We start from the raw sequence: 7,655 nt of genomic DNA on the forward strand, positions 1-7,655 counted from the left end.
TTGATTTGCATTTCCCTGATGATTAGTGATGTTAAGCACTTTTTCACATACCTGTTGGCCACCTGTATGTCTTCTTTGGAAAAAGTCTACTCAAGTCTTTTGACCATTCAAAAATTGGATTACATATGTTTTTGCTGTTGATTCCTTATGTAGTTTGGATATTAATCCTTTATCAGACAGAGAGTTGCAAATATTTTCTCCCAATCTGTGACTTACCTTTTCATTTTGTGGATTGTTTCTTTTGTTGTACAGAAGCTTTTCAGTTTTATGTACTCCCCCTTGTTTTAAAATAATTTTATTGTTTTTTCTGTCTACAAAAAGGATGATAGAAAACTGGAAATATACAAACAAGTACATAAATGACCAGTTCTCTTAAAGCATATATAAAAGAATATATATGTGTATATATATATATATGAACACATACACATATATTTATACACATTCCCATACAAAACAGCAATGAAATCATGCCTCAGATATGGCTTTATAAAATACTTTTTTAAACTTATTTAGTGAAATTATCTTTCCACAGCACAAACTATTATATATATCATCCTTTTAAAGATGACAATAATTTGAAATAACGACTCACTTTTAGACATCTAGACTATTTTGTATATTTTGATATTATAAATAATACTGAGATGCATCTTTTGTAGTCCGATCTTTCTACATAGTTTTGATAACTATTTCCTTAGGCCAAATTCCTATCAGTGAAATATCTGTACGCAAGACATAAGAATCCGCAAACTGTCCTAATGTTGTAAAATATGGTTTATCTTCCTAACCAGACCCAGGGTTCAGAGAGCATTCCTGAATCCTTTCTAACTCCTTTCTTGATATGGTAAATTACCTGAACTTCAGATACTTTTGAATCCCTCTAAGAGGAAGTAGCTCTGCTCCCAGGGAAAATTCTGTTTTTCTCATTGAGTCAATGACCCTCATCTAATCAATGAGTGTTCTGTAGGTTTCCTGAATGGCAATTCCAGACACTTTGTTTTCTGCAATTGACTGGCAGCTGGTCTTAGTAATTATATTCAGGCCTGATATTTTGATGTGGGGCCAATGTTCACTCAAAAACTGGAGTAACTCCTGGGCTTGTTTTCAATGTATGAAAATACATTGATAGTCACTTAAATACCTGTTTTAGTGACAAATGATGGAAACATTCAATAATCAGTAATATTATAACATATGCAGTATTCAAGAAAGAGATGCCTGTTGTTAAAAAAAAAAAAGAGTGAAACTAACAAAGTATAGAGGAAAAGAGTGAAAAATAAAATCTTTTTAGAGGTTTGAGCTCGGAGTAAAAAAAAAAAATTTCTACATATGTACAATCCATTCTAAAAACATGTGAGAGAGTTCCATGGTGGCCTAGAGGTTAAAGGATCCAGCATTGTCAATGCTGTGGTGCGAGTTTGATCCCTGCCCTGGGAATTTCTGCATGCCATAGGCGTGGCAAATAAAATAAAACAAAATAAAATACATGTGAAGTGAAGGGATTCTGATGGAAATACTTTTGCATGTATGCATGTTTACATGTATAAGTAAAGAATTAGAAACTGAGGGTGTTCAGGGTAAGGCCCCTGAGATATGGTGTATATTTTCATGTGGATGTGATTTTGGGATGATTTTTGCTGTGATCTGTTGTGTAATGTTTTGAGTTCTGGCCTTCTGCAGCTTGTTTCATATTAACTTTAGAAGCAGTTGATTGAGTTTGATAAAATATAGTACACTAAAGTTTAATTTGTGGTTGTGTCATCTTGAACCAAAGTGGCACCCAATATATACATATTAACTGGGCTCATCTGCTCTAATTTTAATTGGCTTCAGTGAGATTAGACAAATGAAGAGTGATGAAAGAAATGGTGTGGCATATTCAATAAGATCCACAATTAACAAAACTACTTGTCAAATGCTTGTTAACGAGAGTCACATTTTTTTTTTGGTCAAAAATATGAACCCACAGTGAGAACATGTGAAACTGAGTATGTTTTCCAAGTTGGAAAAATTTTAGTAAATTTCAGAAGGCCCTTTGAATAAGCCTTTTGAAGTTTTTAAAAAGAATGAGCTTTTAAAGCTTATTTAAAAAGCTTTTAAAAAGAAAAATATATTTAATAGTTACTATTTTAGCTGTCTATGCAAGGAGGAAAAATTTTCATATAAAATAGTAAAAATGTAAAAGTTACCTATTTTTAAATGTTGAGAAATTATGTGCAAGCTAAGGCCAACCTTATCTTTTCAAAATCTCATGTTTAAATTGAAATTAAATCTGGGCCAAAGAATATAAAACATTTTATGTAAATCTACGAGTGTCAGAGTGAAAAGGAATCCATGTGAATAAAGAGGCTAAGTCCAGGTGCCCAATTTTCAAAGACTGTAGATGGCAGAAATAACACAGGAAGTCCAAGGATGTTTCTCTCTGCTGCTCCAAAGAGGGGTCTTTTCTCTTTTTCTCCTGATTCCTTTCCATGGCAGGTGGCAGCCACTTAACCTGCCTAGTGCACAAGGGCTCCTACGTCCCTCAGAAAACCTAACACAAAACATAGCCATCTCATCTTGTACCCGGCTGACTAGGCTGAGTCCCAGATTTTCAGATTCCACATCAACTGACATAAGGCATACATAAGTGCTTAGTAATTTAGACAGTCCTACCTCTCAATTACTTTCATCAATACAACAGCTTTCAAGATGAATTTGCTCAAAAATAAATACCAGAGGATTTACCAATTGAGTTATTGCTTTTTCATATGAAAGCTTTTAATGCAAATTTTAGAGATTATTTTAGGAATATAGGGTCTACAGTGACCTTCCTGGTAGATCAAAGATTATGATTACATATGTCATGGATAAGAGGCTTTACCCTTAAATTTTTACATTTTAAAAAATACTAAATAAAAACACTTTATTAAGGTAGAAACTCAAATTGGGAACAAAATGCCATGCCATCTAAAATATTATGATTCAGTTTAGGAGGCGGAGGATAACTAATATTGTTTTTATATATGTTTTCGTGAGTCCTTCTAAAAGGCTGAATTGTCATTTTGCTCTGTAAGCAATTCAACATTGAAAGGGCATAAACAACAACAAACTACAACAGTGTCTAAATGCTGTAATTCATTTTACACAATCTCTTATGTTTCTATTAAGAACTCTTCATTAGTAATTTCCACTTTGTATATCAAGGTAAGTACTGAAGCCCAGGAATTTTCAGTGAGTTATCTAATTGAGCAAGTAGCACAGTTAGGATGTGAAGTTCCTCATTACTACAGATCCATACTTAAGAGTATAATCTGGCCAAGGATGTCAACATGGTCCAAAGGACATAGAATCAGATATTCAGTTCTTGCCTATGAACTTTAGGAGTACAGTACCGATTTTTATTCCAGGACTCACATAATACCATGAACAAACCTGGTTTCACTTCATGAAACATTTTAAGAAAAATTGTAGAACATGATATGAATCAAGTATATGTGAATGTCTGCCTAACATTAATAATTTACACTTACAAGGTGCTTCATAGGTTTGAAGGAGTGTTGAATTAGTTATCTAATTTTTTTCACTATTTGAGATATTTACTCACAAGCCATTACAAAGATAGTGCAGAGAGGATCTGTATACCTTTCACTCAGTTTCCTCCACTAGTTAGATCTTATATAATCACATTACATCAAAACCGGGAAACCGACATTGGTATGAAATGATATAGTTCTATGTTGTTCTATCACATATGTTTACTAGTGCAACCACCACTGCAATTAAGATACAGAACTATTACATCAGAAGTTATCTGATATGAATAAATCCACACTAATTTGGAAAGCATATATTTAATGTAATATCTGAGCTGCTGACAAAATAGAACTCCTCTGAATGAATTTAGATCACTTGTCTACTCTTCGTTTTTAATATGTATTCTACTGCAGTAGGATATTAAATTAGGGACTTTTGATTTCTGTGTCTGTCTGTTCAGGGTGTATTGCTCCCATTTAGAAGGATGCCTAGACGAGGATTAAGTGATGGCACTCAGATAATCCAGGAACAAGAAATTTGGGAGGATTAAAAAAATCCATTTGATTTTTTAGTTTATTTTAAAGCATTATATAATGATTCCTGCTCCTTATATATTTTGTGCTTTCACATATTACCACTGGTAAAGCTGGTGCCTTATTTATTGAGTTTTCATTGCCATAGAACTGGAAGGGATACAATAATAATTATAGTGATGATGATGTGTATTTTAGTAGCAGTTACCATTTACTGAGTGTTCACTCTGTACCACTTACTCTGTACACATATTTCAGTCAATTCTAATATGAGCCCTATGAAATGAATTTTACCTTTATTTTATTATTTATTATTTTTTTATTAGGTAAATGCCAGTATCCTCGTTTCCTGGTTGAGGAAAATGAGCTCATAGAATTTATTTATTTATTTATATAATGATTTTTACTTTTTTCCATTATAGCTGGTTTACAGTGTTCTGTCATTTGTCTACTGTACAGCATGGTGACCCAGTTACACATACATGTTTACATTCTTTTTTCTTGGCAACAAGTCTATTCTCCAAGTCCATGATTATCTTTATTTTAAAGATGAAGAAATTGAGGGTCAACAAGGCTAGTTAAGTTTACTAGCTTTCACAGCACTATGCCATGTACTTGGGATTCAAACCCACCTCTGTCAAATTTCAAAGCTTGTGTTTATAACTATTACATTCATCAAGAGATTTTTCTCTTCTGAAAGGACTGCACTGAAACTACCTGAGGAAATCTGTGGTTTTAGAAGACCCATGGAAGATTCATTCAGGGCCTCTTCAAAAACTTTCACCAATAGTCCACCTTCCCAGTTCTCTTGCAGAGACTATATCCTATGCCTACATTTCTGATCATCAGTAAAGATAAAAAGTAGTTACTCATTTTTACCACATTATTTCTACTTATATATAACAATCGCACAATCATTCATAAATAACCTTAGACCCTGAGAATTTGGTCTCTGAAATACTTGACAGGGCATAAATCTTGGCTTCACTATTTTTTAACTGATAAGTTTGAGGAAGTTATTTACCTACTTTATTCCAAAATGTCTTCATCACTAAGAAGATAATAATAGTGTCTATACCCTAAAACTATTTTGAGAACTTTAATAGTTATCAACATGTGCTATTATGTAAATAAGCAATACAGTAGATAATTATAGACATTACTTATTATTATAGGCATTATTACTTCATCCAGACCTAATAATCCAATTATTTTGTTGTTATTCTTTAGACCACTTCTGGTTTCTCCAACATTTCACTAAACTATGAGATTAAAAATAGGCAGCATTTCGCAAAATTCTAGGACTAAATATAGTCAATCAGTTCAAGATCTGACCAGTAACAAAAATAAAATTGTGAAGTTTTGAAGTTACAAAGTTATCTTCAGTAAAATAACTGTATAATAACATTGATCATTCATGTATGTTTATATGATATTGTTATTTGCTATTAATCACCAGCTGTTTGATCCATTTCCATAGTCTCATAGATATTTTCTTCCCTTTTGAAGACTGGAAATCATAAAAAGCTGTCCATAACAGCTGCTTTGAGGTCATCTACATTTTCTGGCTGCAGGTGGAAATCTCCTTCACAGAGCCCTAAATAGGAGGTTGTAAAATTTGGTCTTTGAGGGAGCCAGACTGTACCAACCTTTTTGAATACTTTATCATCCTGGAGTGTGTTAAGGTGCTTTTGATCTTTGAAGGCAATATCTTTTAAAGAAATATGCTGCTTATATGTGATCATTGGTCCTTTTTAGGAATCTCAGTATCATGCTGATTTCAATGAATGAATGAGTTTTTACGATGGTACACTGATTGACTCAATTTAATTGGGAGCCTCTAGATCTTGTTGAAATCCTTTCACTTGTCAAATGAGAGAAAGTATGGGAAGGGTGCTTTGAAAACAATAATGCAGTAACCATTTTATTATCATAATTGTTACATTTTATTAGGATAATTTCCAGCATATTTGCCAAACTCTTGACTTCACTGAATATTAAAAGTTCTTTTGTCTTCTGCAAAATTGAGTGGAATTCTACCCAATATTAGCCATAAAGAGTATTTTAAAATACATTCTTTGCATTCCCTTATACTTCTTTATCAAATGTGTTTTAGGCACATAAATAAAATTTGCTATCATAGAAAAAGTTGTGGAAATTTATAGGCTTTGGTTTATAGAGAAATAAAGAAAATTTTCCATCTTTCTGGCATTTTATTCCTGTCAGTTTGCATTGCTTCTTTCCTTTCCCTCTCCTCCTTCGCCAGGTTTGGTTTTGAGCTTTGGATTCAAAGAAACCCCAAAGTCAAAACAAAATGGTCAGAACTGCTGACTCTTGTTTTGTAGCCTTTTTTAGTTCAGCATTCACAGGAAGAGAGGGCACTGACCAGAAACTGGGTCTAACTTCATCCAAGATGTTGGCAAAGTTCAGAAACCTTTGAGTGAACTTGTGCCAAGACATAGGTATATACCAAAATGTCAACACTTTTCTAACACATTTAAACTATAATTTAATCAAGTAATATCACCCAATAAAAGGATTTAGTACTTAAAGTTCAATATTAATCTGCCAGCTATTTTTGACAAAAATAAATCTAAACAAAAATAATCTAATTTATATTTTGTATTAAATAGATGTTACATTTAATACAAAATATAGTGTTTAAAAGTTGTAGGTACATCCTCTGTAGCTCAGGGGTTACAGCACTGTTCTTGTACATTTGGGAACCTCACATGTGAAGTGGGCCTAAGTGTTTTCATTAACTTTGAAATTTTCTTTGAGGATTTGTAATTCAAAAAAAAGTTATGCTAAACTGTGCTTATCAAGTTTCATCTCAGAATTTCTGTAGCTGTTATAAACCTTCCACAATAGTGTTTTTATAATGGAAATGCTGACAAATGCAATAATAAACACCAATTCTATGGTCTTAATTGTAAGTTCATGCAGGAAATATGCATACTAGCACAATATTTGGTTCAGTTTCCAGTGCCAAAATCTGCTTTCACATTGGACAGCTGTAAAAGATGATCAGTCTGAATGGCTGCCTGTTGATGGCAAAGGCTTTTGATTATTTTTACTTTCCTTGGAAAGCCTGATTATGTCTTTCAAATATGATTTCACTTAGATCTTTTTTTTTTTTTTTTGGTTTATATGTCTGAATACTAATAGTAACCTGATAGTTATGGGGAACTTAGTTTGAGACCAAAAGGCAGTTTTCAGTCAGTAAAGAGTATATAAATAAATCGCCTCCAAGCAACATCTAAAATGGTATTTACATTCCAAATGTCCAAATAACTTTAAGATTTCAAAAACCAATTATTACAATTTTCCAGGAGTAATTGATACCGCTAGGATTTTTTTTTTAATTACTGGGAGGTACTGGAAAACCAGTGTCTACTGATATTTTTATCAATGCTGGTTTAGAAGATAAAGAATAAGACAATTCTAACATAGGGTGTGTTATATACTAAAAATACTTACATTAAAAAGTGCACTGATTTATGGATCTAACATGGGGAAAACTAAAACTATCATGCTGCTTAGAGAAGTTGAATGCAAGATATGGAGGAGTATGGATTCATGTTCGAAATGCAGATGATTTTG

The sequence above is a fragment of the Sus scrofa genome, chromosome 9 (assembly GCF_054392235.1).
Source record: "Sus scrofa isolate SSC_HxYL_T2T_F1_AM1 chromosome 9, Sscrofa_HxYL_maternal_Yorkshire_Landrace_v2.0, whole genome shotgun sequence".
Taxonomy (NCBI): Eukaryota; Metazoa; Chordata; class Mammalia; order Artiodactyla; family Suidae; genus Sus; species Sus scrofa.